This window comes from Balaenoptera ricei, chromosome 9 (assembly GCF_028023285.1).
Source record: "Balaenoptera ricei isolate mBalRic1 chromosome 9, mBalRic1.hap2, whole genome shotgun sequence".
Lineage (NCBI taxonomy): Eukaryota > Metazoa > Chordata > Mammalia > Artiodactyla > Balaenopteridae > Balaenoptera > Balaenoptera ricei.
Genome location: NC_082647.1, coordinates 23,211,507 through 23,234,705, shown reverse-complemented (window position 1 = coordinate 23,234,705; position 23,199 = coordinate 23,211,507). Strand labels below are relative to the sequence as shown.

At 37.0% G+C, this 23,199-nt stretch overlaps 1 protein-coding gene across 12 annotated transcripts in view; it reads left to right on the top strand.

Moving 5' to 3' along the window:
- NRF1 (nuclear respiratory factor 1) overlaps positions 1–23,199 on the top strand; it is a 132,831-nt gene that overhangs the window by 13,838 nt on the left and 95,794 nt on the right. For 2 of the 12 annotated variants that reach the window (XM_059933410.1, XM_059933409.1), the window contains one exon: positions 22,829–22,905. The exons of 7 other annotated variants lie outside the window; for them this stretch is intronic. The gene's annotated coding sequence lies outside the window, so the exon portion shown is untranslated. Of the gene's footprint in view, positions 1–12,880; positions 13,033–17,598; positions 17,618–22,828; positions 22,906–23,199 lie in introns of those variants that run through there. 3 more of the 12 variants (XM_059933413.1, XM_059933408.1, XM_059933411.1) reach the window with 3 other exon arrangements.

Here is a 23,199-nt window from a genome sequence, read left to right as displayed (position 1 = left end):
AAAAACTCATCAAATTGGTTTAAAACATTATTCTGGTGTTGCTTGAGGCCTTTTCATGCTTGCTAAGTGAATTACTCGTTTTGATTATACTGACAGCAAGGCGAAATAAATTATTTCAAGAGCCAGGTAGGTAATATAGGTCTAGTTTAAAAAGAACTAGAAAATTCAAGAATAGAGGGCTATGGTAGCCATAACATTCTACCTTAGGTTATTATCTGTGGGTTTTTTTTTTTTCCCCTCTTTTGTTAAAGTGTAAGCCAATATTTCTCTTTTTTTTAAAATTATTATTTTATATTGGAGTATAGGGCGTGATTTACAATGCTATGCTAGTTTCAGGTGTATAGCAAAGTGATTTAGTTATACATACATCTATTCTTTTTCAGAGTCTTTTCCCATATAGGTTATTACAGAGTACTGAGTAGAGTTCCCTGTGCTATATGGTAGGTCCTTGTCGATTATCTATTTTATATACAGTGTGCACCTTTCCCCTTTGGTAACCATAAGTTTGTTTTCTAAGTCTGTGAGTCTGTTTATCTTTTGTAAATAAGTTCATTTGTATCATTTTTTAGATTCCACATAGAAGTGATTATCAAATGATACTTGTCTTTCTCTGTCTAACTTACTTCACTTAGTATGATAATCTCTGGGTCCATCCATGTTGCTGCAGATGGCATTATTTCATTCTTTTTTATAGCTGAGTAATATTCCTGTATGTATATACCACATCTTCTTTATCCATTCAGCTGTTGATGGGCAGTCTACCTTGGGTTATTATATGTGGGGGTTTTTTTCCTCCTTTTTGTTACAGTGTAAGCCAGTGCTTCTTTTTTTTTTTTAATATTTATTTATTTATTTAGGCTCTGCCATGTCTTAATTGCAGCACATGGGATCTTTTAGTTGTGGCACGTGGACTTCTTAGTTGCGGCCTGCATGCGGGATCTAGTTCCACGACCAGGGATCGAACCCGGGCCCCCTGCATTGGGAGTGCAGAGTCTTACCCACTGACCACCAGGGAAGTCCCAGGCCAGTGGTTCTTAATCTTTGGTTTCAGGACCCTTCTTAATAGTCATTGAGGACTCAAGAGCTTTTGTTTATGTGGGTTATAACTTTTGATACTTACTGTATTAGGAATTAAAACTGAGAAATTTAAAAAATGTTTATTAATTTTAAAATAATATACCCACTACATGATAAAGTAAATGAAACATTTTAATTTAAAATAACTATATTGTCCAAAACAAAAACAATTTAGTGAGAAGAGTGACATTGTTTTACAGTTTTTGCAAATCTCTTTAGTGTCTGGCTTGATAGAAGACAGCTGGATACTCCTATCTGCTTTTTTTTTTTTTTTTTTTTTAATTTTATATTTTGCCAATTTTTTTTTTTTATTAATTAATTAATTAATTTACTTTTAGCTGTGTTAGGCCTTCGTTTCTGTGCGAGGGCTTTCTCTAGTTGTGGCGAGCGGGGGCCACTCTTCATTGCGGTGCGCGGGCCTCTCACTATCGCGGCCTCTCTTGCTGCAGAGCACAGGCTCCAGACGCGCAGGCTCAGTAGTTGTGGCTCACGGGTCCAGTTGCTCCGCGGCATGTGGGATCTTCCCAGACCAGGGCTCGAACCCGTGTCCCCTGCATTGGCAGGCAGATTCTCAACCACTGCGCCACCAGGAAAGCCCCTCCTATCTGCTTTTGCACTCAGTCTGCTGCAGTATGTTACAGCTTTGGTTAAAGTATAAGAAGATCTGTTTGGAAAAGGGAAGAGTATTTTAAGAACCTTTTCAGATTACTGTGGATGATATTCTTTGATATTACATGAAAACTCAGCAGTGTTAATTTCATAAAGGTGAATTGCAATGTGGAATCTGAAACCATATCTGTGCTTTGTTATGTTAAAATCTGTTGGTTTATCATACACTTTGAATGGATCTTTTAATCCATGCATGATTTTGTAACATCATACATTGGTCATTTGGAAAATATTAGTTTACTGAGTTATGCAGATCTTCTAAATGTTGACACAAAAATCACATTCATTAACACTACCACTGATCTCATCAGAAAAGACTTTTAAGTAATGGAAGTCTGTCAAGCTCACTGTGGCAGATACAAGTTTTCCAAAATTCTAATTATCACTTGAAATACCCAATTTTATCATTGACAACAAATGCTCTCAGTTGTTTTCCTTGAAGTGATAGGCTCACTTTGTTAATTTTTGAGAAAATGACTATCAGTTACCCAGGTCTGAATAGCCATATAATTTGTCAGCTACTCTTTCAAGTAAAAATGGTATTCCTTGGGGAAAAATGTAGGTAATTCAGTTTGCAACTCAAAGCATGGTTTATGTGCTTTTTGAAATAGCCATCACACTTCCCGAATGCAGAAGTGCTGTATGTATACTTTCCATTTGATTACACAGAATAGTAAAAAGACATGAATTCAAGGGTGAAGATTTAATAAAATTAATAATTTTTACTCTTTCATCAGCACATTCTTAAATTATGAAATTGACTCTTTGCTTTTACTGTGAGTACATGAAGGTGAAGAATATAATGATGACTAGTACAGTTTGGTGCCATTGCCTTTAATTGTGCTAAGATGCCAGTAGTTTTACCCTACCATTGCTTTTGCATTCTAAGTGCAAATACAAGTACAGTGAAAAAAGGCAAAGAATGTCTTAGTTATTATGAAAATAGTTTTGACCTCACTGATCCCTTGAAGAAATCACAGGGATTCCCAGGGTTATAAGGTTCACTTTGAGAACTGCTGCTGTAAGCTATTTGAGGGTTAAACTAATCACCCCACAGGTCCCCCTTCAGTTTCTGATCCAGGATTTTTCACAGAAAAGGTGCTCAAAATGTATTTGTTTTATGAATGTGATTTGATGACATTTAAACAGGACAAAACTTGGTGAGTAAAATTATGTAGCAGCCTACATGCATCCAAGCAATCTTGATCAGGCAGCTTTCCCACAGACAGTGGTGAGAATAAGTTGAGCTAATGGAATGTGGATGATAATATACTTGGTAAATGCAAATGATGAAATAACTACAAATAAGGTGGTGTTGAAATTAGGACTAACTGATTTCAGGAATGCACAGGAAACGGATACACATGTACAAGTTCCTACACAGCCAACAATTTCAGCCTTGTTAGGTTTCTGTTAATGAGTCCTCTACTTTTTGGGTCCTTTAACTTGTAGCGGTCTAAGAGAGGATCCTCAAGTAAGATGGATTTTATCTGAAAAGCAAACATCTCATTTAAATTTCAGTAGGTTGTGGGTTGTGCTTAATCTAGTAAAGTCTTTTCAAAAAGAGTTACTGACAGTGAATGTTAAAAACAAATCACTGTTTTTGAAGAATAGTGACTAAAAGTCCTGGGTCTATATAAACTGCAGACCCAGGTAGTCATTTTCCTCTTTAAGGAAACCTGTCCTATTAATACCCTACTATGTATTTTTGGGGCAAGAAATTGGGTGATAAATTGGTGTGATATACCCTCTTTTAGTGTGTAAACCTCAGTTCATCTAGCTACATTTTGATAATCTCAAATTTTGTTAAATAGTACTCCTCCTCCTCTTGTTTTCAAGTGATTGGTTTGTTACAGTCTATTTCTAGTTTAGGGCTAGGATGTAGGAATGGGCAGTAAATTGGGGGTGGAAATGGGAAGGAACAGTATTAGTTCTAAACCATCCCAGGCCTTCCTCTACCCTCACCACCAATCCCAACTTTTAAAAAACTTTTTACTCCTATTTCAAGTAAAGATTGTAAGAGATAAGTTAAGGCATTTCTAACAATCAAAACCACACACTTTTTTTGTTTCATGTTAAAAGTTACTGAGTCTACTTTAAGAAGTTCCTTCAAACATCTTGTGAATTTACCTTTTGTCCTTGAAGGTCATTGCTTCAGTTTACAATGGATACTCCCAAAAAGTTGGTTAGGTAGGCATTACCTAAACTTTGGTCATCATCATACCTATGTAACAGCGTGAGAGGATTCAGCTAGTACAGGGGTGTGTTACTATGTGAGAGCCACTTACTTGTGCTTCATGTCATAGGTGCCATGTCCTGGTTAGAAACCATTTAAAATCAAACTGGAAAATACCAGTCACCTTTTAAGGATGTCATAAAAATAAGGTTATTTTTACGACATCCTTAAAAGACTAAATACTGTTTTAAAACTGACCAAAGTAAAAAGTCTGCTTTCAAACAGAGTTGTAAGTGGAAATGTAAAATAAGGTCAAATTAAAAATAATTTATCTATTACATTTCCTGAACAGATTTAATTTTGAGCTCTGTGTGCAAGGCACAGATTGGAATGGTTGCTGCAGATATTTTATGGAATATAGGTTTCAGATTGTTATTTGCTTGTAAATATACACATGAAAACCCACTTTCAGGACTCCTACTTTAAATTTTTCAAAGAATTTTATCCTTTATGGAAGATATATTTGTGTCTATTATTCCTCTAGTACCATATCCTAGTTAAGTAGTTTGAGGAGATTAGGGTTAAGTACTACTACTTTGGTATGACTTCTGTAGCTGCCACCTTTAAAAATTTGTTAAATACTTCAGGCATGAATAAGGATATAGAACAATATAATGAATACCGTGTATCTTCTACCCAACTTAAAAAAAAATCAGATAATAATGCCTCCTGGGCATTCCTTCCTCATCCTTTCCCTTCCCAGCTGTGACCATTATTCTGAATTAGATGTTTACCTTTCCCCTGCATTAAAAAACAAAAACAAAAACAGAAAAACTATACCTTTATGTATTGTATCCATAGGAAAGATATCATATTGTTTTGTATGTTTTTAAACTTATATGAGATTAATCTTTATTGATGCATGTAGTTATAGTTTACTCATTTTACATGCTATATAATATTTGATTTAATGGAGTATGAAAGTAATATATGATCTTTGTAGAGAATTTTGAAAATAAAAGAAAGTATGAAGATGAAAAAATTTGTAGCTCTGCCATCCAGAGATACCACAGTTAATTTTTTTTCCTTTGATTTCCCCCCCTCCCACTTAAGTTTATGTATTTTCTGGGTACCTTTTAATATGAACGGGACACAGTTTTATGGATTACATAAAATTGCAAAATAGCCACATAAGGGCTGTAATCGTATTTTAGTTGAAAAATAAAAGAAAATGAGCTTTCCATATTAGGTATTCTACATATACCAGGTATTACACATATACCTAGTAAATTTACTATCTATATCAAATACTGATGGCATATTTCTTAGTATGGAAACACTGTGTAAGTGACATCTGGGAAGAGTTAGGTAGTATTGTTTAACATGTTTTTAAACTTATCTGAGAGATTTTTCTAGTAAACAAAATTATCAGATGAGTGATGCTTATCTCTTTAAACATTAAGTACTTTTTTGGTTTTAACTTTCTGATTAAAAATGAAAAAGATGAAATATTTAGGTACGCATCTAATATATGTACAAGATCTATATGAGGAAAACTACAAAGCTCAGATGAAAGAAATCAAAGAACTAAAAATACGTATTCCAGATTCATGGATAGGAAGACTCAATTGTGTTAAGATGTCAGTTCTTCCCAACTTAATCTGCAGATTCAATGCAGTCCCAATTAAGATCCCAGCAAGTTATTTTATGGTTATCAACAAACTGCTTCTAAAGTTTATATGGAGAGGCAAAAGACCCAGAATAGCTAATACAGTATTAAAGAAAACAAAGTTAGAGGACTGACACTACTTGACTTCAAGACTCACTATAAAGCTACAGTAATCAAGGCAGTGTGGTATTGGTAAAAGAACAGACAAACAGATCAATGAAACAGAATAGAGAGCCCAGAAATAGATCCCCATAAATATAGTCAGCTGATCTTTGACAAAGGAGCAAAGGCAATACAATGGAGCAAAGATAGTCTCTTCAACAAATGGTGCTGGAACACCTGGATATCTACCGGCCAAAAAATGAATGTAGACACAGACTTCATACCCTTTATAAAAATTAACTCAAAATGGATCACAGACCTAAGTGTAAGACGTAAAACTATAAAACTCCTAGAAGATAACATAGGAGAAAACTTAGATGACCTTGAGTATGGTGATGACTTTTTAGATACAACACCAAAGGCATGATCCATGAAAGAAAGAATTCATAACTGGTACCTCCATACGATGGGGTATTATTTAGCACTAAAAAGAAATGAGCTATCAAGCCATGAAAAGACATGGAGGAATCTTAAATGCATATTACTAAATGAAAGAAGCCAACCAGAAAAGGCTACATAGTGTATGATTCCAGCTTTATGAAGTTCTGGGAAAGGCAAAACTGTGGAGATAGTGAAAGGATCAGTGGTTGTCAGGGTTCGGGAGAAGGGAGAGAGGGAGCACGGGGTTTTGGGGGCAGTAAAACCATTCTGTATGATACTCAAATGGAGGGTACGTCATAATACACCTGTCAAAACCCATAGACTGTATAACATAAAGAGTGGACTCTAATGTAAACTATGGCCTTTAGTTAATATTGGTTCATCAACTGTAACAAATTTACCACTCTAAAGCAGGATGTTAATAGGAGAGGGAGAAGTGGTGAAGGTGTTATATGGGAACTCACTGTACTTTCTGCTTCAGCTTTCTATAAACCTAAAACTGCTCTAAAAATAAAATATATTAATGGGAAAAATACATATGTCAAACACCAATGTTCCATGGTAGAGGCGGGGGACAGGGATTTTCAGGTGTAGTCAGGAACTCCTCCAAACTAAATCATCATAGCCTGTAGTTAGATAATGCTGAATAGCTTTATAGTTATATAATGTTATGGTATATATATTTTATAATTTACATATAAATGTAAAAATATAATTTATATATAATATACATAATGTATAGTTAATAATAGTTATATACTGTTGAATACATTTGAATGTATAGGATACATGGTGGTGGGGAAAGACTGAAGAAATCGGGGGTGGGTCAACTTCATCTAATGAAGAGACAGTGTTGCTGGTGGAGCTGTCCTAACACTGCCCCTGGTGAGAGAAATGCCTATGACTTTTCCTTCTTCACTTTAAATAATAATTTGATGGAGCTAATGTTTGCCAGCAGTAGCCTATGATGACACTTGTCTCAAATTTTGTGTCATGCTGTTCCTGTTCCCCTCCTCCCAGTGGAATGGTATGCTAATAAAGGTCTAACTAAAAGTGCACAGGAGTTCAGAGGCACTTAGGTCAAAAGAAATTCCAGTACTGTTCAGTAATCAGTGCTTTCCACCATGACGTTTATTTGCCAAGAAAAGATAAAATTATAATCAGTACATAGTATTTTGGTTTAAACGGCACACAAATAGTCATTGTAGGCTTCTTTTTCATTTTTTTAAGACTTCATTTTTTAAGGGCAGTTTTAGATTTACAACAAATTGAGAGGGAGGTACAGAGATTTCCTGTATACCCCCTTTCCCTCACACATCATAGTCTCACCCATTATCAACATCACTGACCAGAATGGTGCATTTTTTACAAAGGATAAACCTACATTAACGCATCGTAATCACCCAAAGCCTGTAGTTTACTTCAGGGTTTACTCTTGGTGGTGTATATTTCTGTGGATTTGGACAAATATATTAATATAATGACATATCCATCATTATATCACGAGGAGTATTGGCACTGCCCTGAAAGTCCTCTGTGCTCTGCCTATTCATTTCCCCCATCTCCACCCCCAATCCTGGCAATCACTGCTTTTTCTTGTCTCCATAGTTTTGCCCTTTCCAGAATGTCATATAGTTGGAATCAGAGTATGTAGCCTTTTCATTTTCATATTGGCTTCTTTCACTTAGTAATATGCATTTAAGGTTCCTCCCTGTCTTTTCATGGCTTGATAGCTCATTTCCTTTTAGTGCTGAATTATATTCCATTGTATGGATATACCACATTTTGTTTATCCATTCACCTATTGAAGGACATCTTGATTGCTTCCAAGTTTTGGCAGTTATGAATAAAGCTGGTATAAACATTTGTGTGCAGGTTTTTGCATGTACATAAGTTTTCAGCTCATTTGGCTAAATACCAAGAAGTGTGTTGGATTATATAGTAAGAGTATGTTTAGTTTTGTAAGAAACTGCCAAACTGGCTTCCAAAGTGACTGACATATGTATTTTTACATTGCTTATGCTTTTTCAAAAGCACATTTGTCAGGTATGTAAAGGAATGAATGCCTGTCCTATGATAGGATGATGCCCTTACAAGCAATTGAGGTCTTAGGGCTGGTTGTCCCTTCATAAATAATACCAGCTGTTTGTACTTTGTTTGTTCTTGTCTGCTTTTTCTTTCATTTATTTGTTTTATTTGTTCTCCCTTATTGTTCTTACTCTCTTTATTCTTCCTTACTGCTTCTCCTTGCTTTGGCCTGGGGAATGAGAGAGCTATGCTTGTTAGAATAGTGTACTGATTTTTTTTATTTATTTATGTATTTTAACATCTTTATTGGAGTATAATTGCTTTACATTGTTGTGTTAGTTGCTGCTATATAACAAAGTGAATCTGCTCTACGTATACATATATCCCCATATCCCCTCCCTCTTGAGCCTCCCTCCCTCCCTATCCCACCCCTCTAGGTAGTCACAAAGCACAGAGCTGATCTCCCTGTGCTATGTGGCTGCTTCCCACTAGCTAGCTATTTTACATTTGGTAGTTAGTGTACTGATTTAAAAGGCAAATAAGACAAAACTAAAACCCTTTCCCAGGGTCTCTTGGCTATGTTATGGATGGTTACGATTGCAGCATTTAGTAAAGTTGTTGCATGATTAGCTTCACTGTACAGATCTTCCAAGATGGGATTAGAGGAGCAGTACATTAATAAAACCTTCTTTGCTTTATAATTTAAAAATAAGGAAACTGATTTAAAATGGTTTAAGTCTATGCTAGCAGAAGAGTTTTGTTTTTTTCCCTACATTTCTCTAGGAAGACCTTTCAGTTTCTGCTGTTACAGTTCTCCAAGAGGACAAAACCTTTAGTTAAAGCTTGTTTTATAGTATCTATGTAATTCTGTTTGTGTGTACATTTGTACATACCCCAAACTGCAGCAGAATTACGTGTCAATAGATTATATTCTCTTAGTAGATGAAGGTCAGGAACTGTATCACATCTTCTTTGGGGTATGTATCCAGTTCACCTGACAGTCTTCCTGATACACATTTGTGGACCCCGTGGTTCAAAATCTCCTGGTGCAAAATCTTAGAGTTGTTTTGTTTTGTTTTTTGCTCCCTTACTTTCTGCATGCTGGCTTGTTAGTATATGTGTAAAGCCCACCTCTCCCATGCCCCCAAGTGGTTGTCTTTGCTTTGCATGAAGATACCTATTGATGGGAGAGCTCACTGCTTCCTGGCAACCTGCTCTGTTTTCACACCCCTGTTAGAAGAATGATCTATATTGGCCACAGTTCTGCCCTGTCTACCCTAACTTCTTGGCTATTTGTTCTTATTGGGACACATGATATTTATAATTCCTCATAATAATTCTTTAATATTTAATAAGAGGTCATTTTCCTAAAGCCCTTTCTTCTCTAGGTTTAGACATATATATTTTTTCCCAACTATTCCTTATAATATTGGCTTTTTCACAGTCCCAATGAAATATAATCTATGTCTTTAAAAAGTACAATGACAACAGGAAATGTCTAGTTCTGAAGTTTGGTCTTGAGGTAATATAAATGCTCCCAAAATGACAATTTAAAAACATAATCCCAAAAAGAATATAATTCCTGACTTAGAGACAGTGGTGAATATTGAGTAGTAAGGGAAGGGAGGGTAAAGTGCAGGTAGAGTATCCTTTCACACCCATATTAAAATTACTGTTCATTTTCTTCTAATCAACAGATAAGAAAGAATAAAAATAAAACATTTTACTCAAAAAAAAAAAAAAATGTGTAGTGCCAAGCACTAAATACAAGTGTAATCAGGTTGATGCTTTCATTATCCATATTTTACATATGATGCTTGTCATGGTGCTTATTTCCATACTAAATTTAGTGTGAACCAGCACCCCTTGAGTTTTTGTTTGTTTGTTTTGTTTTGTTTTTTTCTTGTGATGACACAGTCTTCACCATCCTATGTTCTTCTGCAATGGGTTTTTTTAAGCCAAAGTTCAAAATATTATGTTTATGTTTATTAAAATTTATCCTATGATATTTTGCTCATTATTTTAGGCTGCTTGAGTTTTTTGGAATTTGATTTTACCCTCCAAGGGCAGACTTCATTATCCCTTGCATCTCTAGTTATCAACCTATTTGATTAACATATCTTTTCTGTCTCTTTTCAGTTTCCAAAACAATGTCCCTCCATTGTTGCCTTTTTTTCCACTTGTTTTTCTCAGTGGCAGATGCCAGCTTGTGTTACTTTGATGGATATGTATAGCTAAACACAAACCTCAGACAATAGAAAAATAAGTACAGTTGCAGAGCCACTAGGGAGCTGTAGTGTGCTTGAATCATGTTGAACATCGAGAAGCTTTATATCTATTTTTCTTTTTTTTTTTTGGACATTTATTAATTTTGATTATTCATTCTTTTGGTATTTTGGAGCCAGTTCTTTTGTGTTTTCAGCTTTCTCTAAACTTTTCTGTATGTATTTGAAAAGTTTGCAGGCCCCAAGGACTGTGTCTATAATGCCTAGTATATAAAATAACCCTGGAGCCTGTCTGTAAGGCAGAGATCTTAATAGGAGACTAATTCTTGGGTCTCAGTTTCCCAACTGCACGATGGAAGACTTGCATTAATCAGGGAGTTTCCACTTGTGCTCTGTGGAGTCCTGAGTCTCAGAGGGTATTGCAGGAGGTGAGGGGGATGAACGCCTATAGCTGTCAGCATTCCCCAGCTCCTTCAATAAGAAGTGTTCCACTTTTATCTTATATTTTGAGGTTCTACATAGGATTCTTTTTAAAGAAAGAGTACCCAGAGGACATTGGGCAGCTTTGATGGTCTATATATGAGTCTCTCTGATTCCATGAGCTTAGAGGTCACCCTCAGATTTTTCATTCGGTGAAGGGGGTAGAGGGGCTTATCATGCTATTTGTCTTTTCTTTCCCAGATCTGGGATTAACCACCCCTCCAGTCCCCTCATTATAAAAGTAACTACATGCTTATTGTTTTAAAGGGAGAAAAAAAATCTGTAAAACAAGACGTCTTCATAATTCCATTATGCACAGAAGAAAAGCATTCTTAACAGTTTCAGTATACCGTTCTAGATTCTTTTGTTTTTCCATAGCCATATCTGTAATTTATTTATTTGTTTGTTTGTTTGTTTATTTTAATGAGACCACACTTATTCTAGCAGATTTTATAACCTGGGGTGTTTTGTTTTGTTGTTTATTTTCCCAGTTTACAGCTGTATATTGTGGACATTTTCTGTGTCAGTACACATCAGTCTACTTCATCCTTTAATACTCATGTAATATTTCTCTGACTAATGATTTGTAACTATGCTAAGTCAGTGTGAATATTCCTTGTTGCACAACACATGGAATCTATTCTAAGTATGAACCCACTTTTATTTACATATTACTACTGGCATACACATTTTTTTCAGTAGTTTACTCTTTATTCACTCTTTTTGGGAGTTATGATATTTGTTGATTTTTCCAGTTGCTTCTCTTTCCTCTGGTTTGATTACACATCAAGACCTCAGAAGTATTATCCCAGTCAAGCTACAGATGCAGATAACCCTTTTCAATAGCTCTAATTTAATGTCCCCTTTTAATAGTTACAAGACTATTCTTAAGAACAGAATCTTGGCAGACAGAATTATACTTTTATTCCAGTATATTGCTACTGATGAGAAAGGCAGTTGACTTGTTTTGACCCAAGTGAGCTTAGTTCTAAGCGCCAGGAAGGTGGATGACAAGCAGCTTTTGGTGGTTTGACAGCTGGCTAGCTGCAGGCCGTCTTTTGTGGTCAGGGCTAAGCGGCTGCTGATAAATATTTGTGGTAAATTACATTTGATGGTCCCTTTTCCCCTTCTGATTTTAGAATTTTATCAACAATCACGTTGAGAGATTGGTAGTGAGAAAAATGTTTTTTATTCTTATAGGATGATTATTATTTTTTCTTTGTGTAGTGCTCTGTAATTTTTCAAATAACTTATTCTAAATGGATGCAACATTTCCGTAGTCATGGAAAAATTTTGGTGATTTTTTTGTTTTTTGAACAGGAAATATAGTGTAAATGTTATTTAAGCAGCTTATATTTCATTAGAAACTTAGGATAGCATTTCTTCCTCCCCCTTTTAAGTTTAGGGAAATCTTGTACAGGTTAAACAAATTCAGAAATGGAAATGTTATTCCCAGTTTTAAGTGAGTCATTTTAATTTTATATTCAACCACTTTGTAAATTTTATTCTTGAAACGTGCTTTTTTTACTTTTCTCTAACTTCCTTTCCTTGTCAAGATTCTAAGATAATTTTTCCTTCTTACTACTATGCCTGAAACTTTGATATTTGCTATTCTAATTTTAATTTTGGAAGTAATTCAAGATATACTTTGTTTTAATTTACTCACAAAGTAAATATGGGGATTTTAATTTTTGAATAGGTACTATTCAAATTTAGATGTCTGACACTTTATGAAGTGTTTATGGTAGGGACCATTATTCTATTTAGAAAGGTTTATTTATTGTTATTGTTTACGTTACAAAATCTCTGAGTACTCTTTGTCTTAAATTTTATTTCATATGTTATTATCCAGCTTAGGAAGTTCTAATTTCTCATTCATTCAATAAACAAATTTGAGTGATTATTGTGAGCCTTGAACAGTTCTAGGTGGTGGGGTAAAGCATTGAATAAAACAGAAAAATCTTTGCCCCCATGAGCTTACTTACTATCTAAAAAGGTAAATAAATATTACATCAGGGGGTAATGAGTGCCATGGGGAAAGTGATGTCTGCTTGAGATTGTCTCCATATCTTTCAGAAGATTAATCCTCAAAAATACCAAGGCTGCAAATGGAAACCTGGGCTGGATATATAACGGACTTCAGATTGACTATCGGTCATTGAGTGGTGTGTAATTTGAACAGATTCCTGTATTTACTGCCTGTTCCCTTTCATACTATCATTTTCACAATTGTGTTAATTCTTAGTGTGGTTCTATTTATTGTTGCTTAAAAATGATACCTTCTGGGGCTTCCCTGGTGGCGCAGTGGTTGAGAATCTGCCTGCCAATGCAGGGGACACGGGTTCGAGCCCTGTTCTGGGAAGATCCCACATGCCGTGGAGCAACTGGGCCCGTGAGCCACAACTACTGAGCCTGCGCGTCTGGAGCCTGTGCTCCGCGACAGTGAGAGGCCGCGATAGTGAGAGGCCCGCGCATCGCAATGAAGAGTGGCCCCCGCTCGCCGCAACTAGAGAAAGCCCGCGCACAGAAACGAAGACCCAACACAGCCAAAAATAAATAAATAAATTTATTTTAAAAAAAAATAAATAAAATGATACCTTCCGTAGTGTTTTACAGTTAAAAAACATTTTCATGTTTCATTTTTTTAAGTGGCTATAGCATAATAGTTTTGGTTGAACCATGTGAAATTGCTGATATTTGGCTGTTTTGGACCTACAAAAAGCAATTTCACATTGATCATTCTAATACTGTGCTGTACCTACCTTTAAAAACAAAATATGAACATGTTTTATAAACTGTAAATCACTGTTATGCACACTGACAAGACTTAAATTTTGTTTCTGTCACTCATTTCCTGTTTGCTTTAGAGCAATTACTTAACCTCATTGTGCCTCACTTCATCATGGCAGTGAAGATGATAATAATACCTCTTAGAGTTGTGAGGATTACATTATACATTATAATGTGATTATATATGTAAAGGTACTTAGAAAAGCACCTAGCACATAGTAAAGGCTCAATAAGTGTTAGCTATTATTACTATTACTAACCCATGAGGCAGGCATCATCCTTGTCAGTTTTGCAGATGATCAATCAGAAGCTCATAGAGATTTTATGATTTTCCAAGATTATGCAACTAGAAATCAAAACCACACATTTCTCACTCCAAGTTCTGGCCTCTTTCTGCTTGCACTACAGCTATCAGGGAAAGAAAGAAAAGGAAAAAAGAAGAAAGAAAGAGTATTCATATAGTAATTTATAGAGCACATCCTTGTATCTCTCCAACATAGTTACTTTAACTTAGTTATCTTGTTTTCATAGACTGTTTTGACATCCATAAAGAAAAATGTTTGACAGAAATCTGAGATATGATAGATAATTGTGACCTAGTGTTATATTGTTACCTTAGAAAGGGTAATAGTGGCACTTTTATAGCTGATTTGTCCAGAAATGAATGAACCTAAATAATAAATGTTTACCTCAATATTTCTAAGAATATAAGTGCAATTCTTAATTATATTCTTCCAAAAAGGAGCAAAAATAAATGTTAAAAAGCATTTAAAAGCATCTAAAAGCAGTTTTAAAAATAGCAAACTTAAGCCTCCAGTTCACAATATCCTACTCACATTTCCACGTGGAGATATATATATATATAGATATAGATATAGATATATATTAGGCATCTCAGTTGTTCCTCTGACATTCATTCCCATCCCAGTAAATGCCTATTAAGTTCTTCCAGTTGCTCAAACCAAAAACCTTGGAGTCATTTTTAGACTTCTCTCTTTCACTCTACCATGCATCCCAATTGTCAGGAAATCCTGGCAGCTGTACCCTTAAAACATGCAGAATCTAACTATTTCTTATCACCTCCGATGCTTCTACCCTGGTCCAAGCCATGTTCATCTTAAAGTAGCCTTATAATTGGTCTTCCTGTTCCCACCCTTTCCTCCCTTCAGTCTACTCTCATATAGCAGCCCAGGTGACCCTTTAAAAATGTAAATAAGAAAATCAGTTTACATCTTAACCCCTGCTCAAAACCTTCCAAAGGTTTCCCATCTCATTCAGAGTAAAATCCAAAGGTCTTAAGTAGCCTTCAAGGTCCCACAGGCCTGATCCTGGCTAACCTGTTTGACCTCATCTGCTTCTTCTCCCCTAGCTTAGGGTGCTTCAGGCACATGGGCCATTTTGCTGTTCCTTGATCACACCAAGCATGCTCCTGTCTCAGCATCTTTGCGTTTGCTGTTCTTGCTGCTTTGGATACTCTTCCCCTCAAGTATTTCATGCTGTTTCCCTCACTTCCTACAGATGTGAACTGAGAGATCTTGTCAGAAAGGCATTTCTTGGCCAGCACCCTCTCTTGTCCACACCTCTCCTCTCCCTAAAATATTATGTATATATTTGATTAGTTTATCTCCCTCTGGAAGGATGTAAAATCCAAGAAGAGGAGGACTTTTTTTTTATTCACTGCTGTCTCCTGTGTCTACAGCAATGCTTGACACACAGTAGGTGATTTTTATGTATGTATTGAATGAATGAATGAATTGAATTTCTTGGCAAGTCGTTATCTCAATTCTTCTTCCACCGGATTTGATACTGTTGACTTCTCTCTTCATTTGCCTACCATGACACTTACTATCTCCTGATTCTCATTTTTCCTTCCAACTTCTCATTTGTGTTCACACGTTTTTTTCCTTCCTCTATATGCTCCTTTAAATATCCTTAAGTTTCCTTGCTTCTTTTATCATCCCATTTTACATATTATTCCTGGTCAATTTTATTCATGCTCTGTGCTTTCATTACCATCTCCTTGTTGATGAGTCCCAAACTTACACCTGCATCACAGGCTCCTGCATCAGAGCTCCAGATCTGGGTATCTCATTGGACAGTTCATGTAAATATTGTTATGCACTGTTGTCCTCTGCAAATCTGCTCTTTTACTATTCCTTGTCTTGGTTAAGGAGCCACTCTTTAACCCAGGCCAGAACATTGGCATCATCCTGGACTTACCTTTCCTTCACTGTTCACATCCAGTTGTTCACTAAATCCTTTCCATTTTCACCCCCTAAATATTTCACACGTGCTCTCCATCCCCACTGTCTTAGTTCAGGCCCCCATTAGTGCTCCCTCATGGACCACTGAATTAGTTACCTGACAGGTTTGGTAACTAGGCAGTCTAGCCTCAGTCCTTCCCAAGCGATTCTTCACACAGCTGGGAGGAATGTTTGCTCCTTATCACCTTTAGCAATGCTTCATCCTATAACCTAGAACTCTAAGGGTGGCCAGGAGTTATTGCAGTGGGCTTTTGTGACCTGTGGTTATTTGTAGACTGAATAGATAGTACTGTCTCTCAAAAGTATTGCTTACATTTGAGTTTTCAAATAAATTAAGTAATTTATAGTGTACTCTTTTCATTATCTGGTTTTCTGAATAAATACAATTATCATGTAGTAGAGGTTCCCCTCCCTCCCTTCCCGCCTTCCCGCCTTCCCGCCTTCCCTCCCTCCCTCCCTCCCTCCCTTCCTTCCTTCCTTCCGTTGTTATAAACGGATCTTCATAATATTAAGTACCACTGAGCTATAAGATGAAGTACAGATTACTTTGCACAGCACATAGGCCCCCACCATCTGGTTTCCCCCTAGCTGAACCTCTGGTGTACTCCATGTTTGGTCATGTTCCATATGCCACACTGTTTCCTCTGCTCTGAATACTTCCACCCCACCCTCCTTCCCAGCTCCCAGCGACACCTCTCAAACAGCTACTCCCGTAAAATCTTTCCTGATCAGAATAAAATCCAAACTCCTTTCCAAGGCCTACAAAGGCCTTTCGTGATTTTTTCCAATCTTGTCTCCCTCCACCGTTTCCCTTTTTACCAGGCTCTTCCTGTGACTGCCTTCTTTTCACCCATTCAGGTCGCAAATCAGATGTGCCTCATCAGAGACCACCCCTCTCCCCAGGCATTTTCTTATCATAGTGCCGTATTTTATCCTCTGCATAGCACGTCAATTCCAGAAATTCTTGTTTATTCCTTTATGTCTTTATTGTCATGGCTCTCTCCTCCAGAATGTAAGTTCTTTGAGGTGGGACTCTGCCTTCTTGCTTACCACGAACCTGGTCCTCAGTAATTTAAAAAAAAAATTCTTTTTGGAATATAGTTGATTTGCAATGTTGTGTTAGTTTCAGGTGTCCAGCAAAGTGAAGCAGTTATACATATACATGTATCCACTCTTTTTTAGATTCTTTTCCCATGTAGGCCATTACAGAGTATTGAGTAGAGTTCCCTGTGCTATATAGTAGGTCCTTATTAGTTATCTATTTTATATATAGTGGTGTGTATATGTCAATCCCCAATCTCCCAATTTATCCCTCCCCCACCCTTACCCCCTGGTAACGATAAGTTTGTTTTCTACATCTGTAACTCTATTTCTGGTTTTTTTTTCTTTTTTTAAAAAAAATATTTATTTATTTATGGCTGTGTTGGGTCTTCGTTTCTGTGCGAGGGCTTTCTCCAGTTGCGGCAACTGGGGGCCACTCTTCATCGCGGTGCGTGGGCCTCTCACTGTCACGGCCTCTCTTGTTGCGGAGCACAGGCTCCAGACGCGCAGGCTCAGCAATTGTGGCTCACGGGCCTAGTCGCTCCGCGGCATGTGGGATCTTCCCAGACCAGGGCTCGAACCCCTGTCCCCTGCACTGGCAGGCAGATTCTCAACCACTGCGCCACCAGGGAGGCCCTCTATTTCTGTTTTGTAGGTAAGTTCATTTGTACCCTTTTTTTAGATTCTACATATAAGCAATATCACATGATATTTGTCTTTGTCTGACTTACTTCACTCAGTATGACAATCTCTAGGTCCATCCATGTTGCTGCAAATGGCATTATTTTGTTCTTTTTTTATGGCTAATATTCCTTTGTATTATGTGTACCACATCTTCTTTATCCATTCCTCTGTTGATGAACATTTAGGTTGCTTCCATGTGTATTGTAAATAGTGCTGCAGTGAACATCGGGGTGCATGTATCTTTTTGAATTATGGTTTCCTCCTGATATATGCCCAAGAGTGGGATTGCTGGATTATATGGTAGCTATATTTTTAGTTTCTTAAGGAACCTCCATGCTGTTCTCCAATTTACATTCCCACCAACCACTGTAGGAGGGTTTCCTTTTCTCCACACCCTCTCCAGCATTTCTCGTTTGTAGATTTTTTTTATGGCCATTATGATCGGTGTAAGGTGATACCTTACTCTAGTTTTGATTTGCATTTCTCTAACAGTTAGTGATATTGAGCATCTTTTCCTGTGCTTTTTAGCCATCTGTATGCCTTCTTAAATATTTGTTGATTGATTGGATTATCAACCCTCTCCTTTGAGCCCCATTCTCCCTATAATTTTCTTCCTTAGCATTTATACATTGCATTGCAGAGTCTTGTTATTATCTTGTTGATAAGAGCATGTTCTTCTCCCTCTAGCCAGTCAGTTGTTGCCAATCTGAAATGATAATAACAATTAGCATTTATGGGGGTGGCGGGACACTCTGCTGAGTCCTTTACTTAATTACTTCATTTCATTTAATCCTCACACTAACGCTTTGAGGAAGGTATTAATACATTATCACCAGTTTATAAATAGGGTGACTGAGGCACATAGAGAGGTTAAGTATCACCATACTAGCAAATGACAGAACTGACTCTCCAGCCCAAGCTTTTAACACAGTACTACTTACTGGTGTCCCCAGATCTTCCTGATTTTTCAAGAGAAGTCAGAAGTCTGAAACTTTTATTCTTATTTCCCTATTTTAAAATGTTGGCAATTCATTCACATTGAAAAACCAAACAAAAAACACTGCAGACCAGACAAAACAAGTATGAAGGGCTGCTTTGGTTTATATGGTTTTCTCTGACTAGACCTGGAGCTGCTTATGGTCCAGCCCTTAAGATCCTGGTACTCAAATGCTGGATGGATGCAGCAATCATTTCCTCTTCTGCATCACTTTCTTGCTCCACAATAAAATACAGTAAAATAATGCCTTATGTTTCTTTAGCATGTTGCAGTTACAAGGTGCTTTCATATACATTGTTTGACTTCTTTAAAAGCCTCAATTGATGTTGCCACCATCAAACTGTATATATGTGTCCCTTAGCCCTCAGTTTCACAGTGGATCAGAAGTAAAATGCAGGAAGTAAACCAGGAAGTGATGAGTGTTAGGCTCACTGCTCAGCCTGCTTTTCAATATTAATCAGTATTGCTGTTGCCCCACTGATCCCATTATGCACAGCTCCATGTGTGTGAAAGCATGCTTTTAAACATTCAGTGTTAATTATTTTAAATTAGTGAGACATACGCTGTCCATAAATTGTGCACAATTTGTGGAAAAAACAGTCAATACTGGGGTTTGGGTTTTTGGTTTTTTTTTAAATAAATTTATTTATTTTTGGCTGTGTTGGGTCTTTGTTGCTGTGCATGGGCTTTCTCTAGTTGTGGCAAGCGGAGGCTACTCTTTGTTGCGGTGAGTGGGCTTCTCATTGCAGTGGCTTCTCTTGTTGCGGAGCACGGGCTCTAGGCGCCTGGGCTTCAGTAGTTGTGGCACATGGGCTTCAGTAGTTGTGGCTCTCGGGCTCTAGAGCGCAGGCTCAGTAGTTGTGGCGCACGGGCTTAGTTGCTCCCCGGCATGTGGGATCTTCCAGGACCAGGGCTTGAACCCGTGTCCCCTGCATCGGCAGGCGGCTTCTCAACCGATACGCCACCAGGGAAGCTGGGGTTTTGGTTTTTAGATCTTTACTCTTCTTCATACACTTATTTTTTATTGTTTCTAAATTTACGTAAATAATAATCTATACAAATAATTTATATAAATGGACTTTCATACCATTTAAAATTCAATTTAAAATAATTTCTATAAAATGGTATAATGATTACAAACATTAAAATGTGAGCACAGTTCTCCATTTTTTAAAAAAAAAGTCCCTTGTCCTCCGTTTTTTAAAAAAAAAAAGTTTTGTTCCCTTTCCATCTATTGGAAGTGGGAGTGGGTAATAAGCTAAATAAACCCATGTAATATGGGTGAAGAAAAACATGAAATGATTTGACTGCCCTGGTGCTCACAGAAGACAGTAGCTTCAAAAGACATTGTTTTTTGGCAACTTCATGAGTTGCATTTATTCCTGTGGCTGGGAAGCACGCTGTCAGGCCTCTCAGTCTGTAGGAACCATTCCTCAAAGCAGCTGTATCCTCTAAGGCAGTGATGGTGAGGGTTGAAGAGTGAAGGGAACGGAAGGCATGTTAGAGGGACTGGGATGGGTGACTGCAGGTGCAGTTTGAAAAATCACTGCAGTTCAATATGCATGTTATTTTATAATACAAATTCACTGGCCCCTCAGTAAAACCCTTGGGTTGAAGATATACACATGATAGTGTGGGATAGAAGTTAACGTGCCCAAGCCAGTAATGGCTAGAGACTGTGCTCTGGGACAAAGGGTGGGTCTCTGATGGAGCTGTTGGAGCACTTGATTAGAAAGCAGGAAATGTGGGTTTGAGTTTTGGTTTTGCCGCCAACTAGAGCTGTGACTTTGGGTAACTCAGTCTTTCTGGGTCTCAAATTAATCTGTAAAATGAGAAAATCAGACTAGATAGTCTCCAAGGTCTTAGGCATTTTAAGTTTGCCTCTGGTTAAAGGAAAACTCTGTGAGCAGCTGCATCTGACTGGTTGTCAAGGTAAGAAGATATATATAGTTAGGGGATCCAAAGTGAATAATTACAGGTTTTTCAGCCAATTTTATCAGGGTATTCTTTGTGCTTCCTAACAAATTAAATAGCAGAGAAGAGTTGATGATGAAAAAAACATGTCTCCTGCCTTTTCTCTTTCCTTTCCATCCCTAGCCCTACGGTCCAGAGACAACCTTTAAAAACCATTTCACTATTTCTGTTTTTAGCTTCTCTTGGAATTACTTCCGTAAGGCTTAATAATATGTGTAAACTTCTGTTTCTTGATTGATCAACTTTACACAATATCTGTGGACTTTTTTGATATGAAAAATAAGAATTTAAGTCACTTTTTCTACTTTCTCCATCTCCCATTATTTGATATTTATATTCTTTTTGAAAGTTTTTTAATAATTATCTTTATAATTTTAAATGATAAACTTTTATTTTTTGATCCACCAACTTTCAACTTTCTCAACTTGCCATTTTGTAGAATGGCATTATAAGTGCTCCTGCACTACCCTCTTTCTATATTCCAACTTCTGGGAGCCGTACTCTACTTTTACATCATTAAGGTTAATATTTTTATTTTGTCTTGCATCCCCCAAGTATTATGTACTTACCTTTATGTTTAGATTACTGTTTTTACCACATTACCTTTCTGTGCCTGCTATAATAGCATGTCCAGAATCATAACTATACGATTACTCAAAGTTTTTTTTTTTTTAATTTATTTTATTAACTTATTAATTTATTTTTGGCTGCGTTGGGTCTTCGTTGCTGCGCAGGGCTTTCTCTAGTTGCGAGCGGGGGCTACTCTTTTTTGTGGTGCATGGGCTTCTCATTGCGGTGGCTTCTCTTGTTTGGAGCACGGGCTCTAGGCGCACGGGCTCCAGAGTGCAGGCTCAGTAGTTGTGGCGCACGGGCTTAGTGGCTCCGCGGCATGTGGGATCTTCCCGCACCAGGACTCAAACCCGTGTCCCCTGCATTGGCAGGCAGATTCTTAACCACTGTGCCACCAGGGAAACCCTACTGAAAGTTTTATGTCTCTTAAAAGCTAAGGAAATAATTGGGTATGTACTTAAAGACTTAACTTAGTAAACCATTCATTTACTCATTTATTCAACAGATATTTATTGAATATCAAACTTGTCATCACAGTGGTATTTATAATAGTGAAATATTGGAAACAACCTAAATGATTTAACTTTAGGGAATTAGTAAAATACCTACTGTACATTTTTATAGGGAATGCTCTGTAAACGTTAAAACATGTAAAATGTTAATAACGTGAAAAATCCTGTTCTATATTAAATTTTAAAATATTTCTACAACAGTATATACACAACAGCCTCACTTTTGTTTAAAAAAAAAAAGCATATAAGAAACTCAGGGGGAAAATGCTAGAAGCATGTATACCAAATTGTTAATTTGGTAATGTAGCTATCTCAGGTGGTGGTGATTTCTGTTTCTTTTTTGTTTTTTCCTGACTTGTATTTTCTCATTTACCCAAAAAGAACATGTGTCACTTTTATGATAATACATTTTTTAAACTAAAGATAAAAAATTAGAATTGCCAGTCATAGTTTTTCTTGGAATACTAATGTTAAAATAATCTAGGAGTACCTGATAAGAATTCAGTAAATATTTGTGGAATGAATGAGAGAATGATTGAATTGCAGAGATTCCTAGATCCATAGTATTGACACTTATACATTCATAATATTATCCAGAAACAAGTCCTAGTTCAGTTATCTCAAAAGAAAAATCATGTATTGAAGAATCTAAGAAACAGCTTTAACTGAATGTTGGTTGTGTAAAGGCAAGTCCAGCAGGATTGAGGCCCACCACAGAAGCAGCCAGGCAACAGTGCTATATTTCACAGTAAGCAGGATCTGAATAAAAGTGTCCTTTGTGCTTGTGAGATTGAGGGGTGAGTCTTGGGGCAATTTATGTAATTTCTCCTTAATGGAAATTGAGGGAGCCTCTAATCCTGCTATCACATGACAGCTACTTATTTGATTTTTTGGTAATATGGGGAGCAGCTGTGGAGAAATGATTTTTCTGCAAAGAGAGCCAGCTGCATTCTTACCCATTTGCAAATGCCTAGGCGTTACTAAACTTCCTATCCACCATGTTTCTGATCCAGGGATAGCTTCAGCAACTCACCTGCTTTCTGTTTATATTTGTAGCTATTAATAAGCATCTGAATATTTGAGAATGCATTTTCTAATCCTTTTTTTCATTGTCATCAACATTCATTAGGTACCTTCTCACTCAGGGCACTGTGACAGACACAGGGTTGTAAGCTGTAATGTGGAGACGACTTTCCTCTTTGGCAGGTGGGTCAGCATCAGTGTTCTTAGAATCACTTTATTTTTAGCAGGTTAAATTACAGTGTAAAGAAAGATTCTGGTGTGAAGGCAGCTGAGAGCTGTTCCTTTGGTCCCCAGACTCCTCCTGAGTCTGGGTGTTCATTCATGTCCTCTTGCTGTGCCATGTGCTTTCACAAGCTGTTGCCTCAGCCTGCAGTCTCCTTTCATTGTGGCACCTGACAAACTCCTGGCTAAAGACTCTGTCCTCCCTTTCATGGTACCTACTCGATGTCCTTGTAGTCCTCTCTTCCCAGTGCTCCT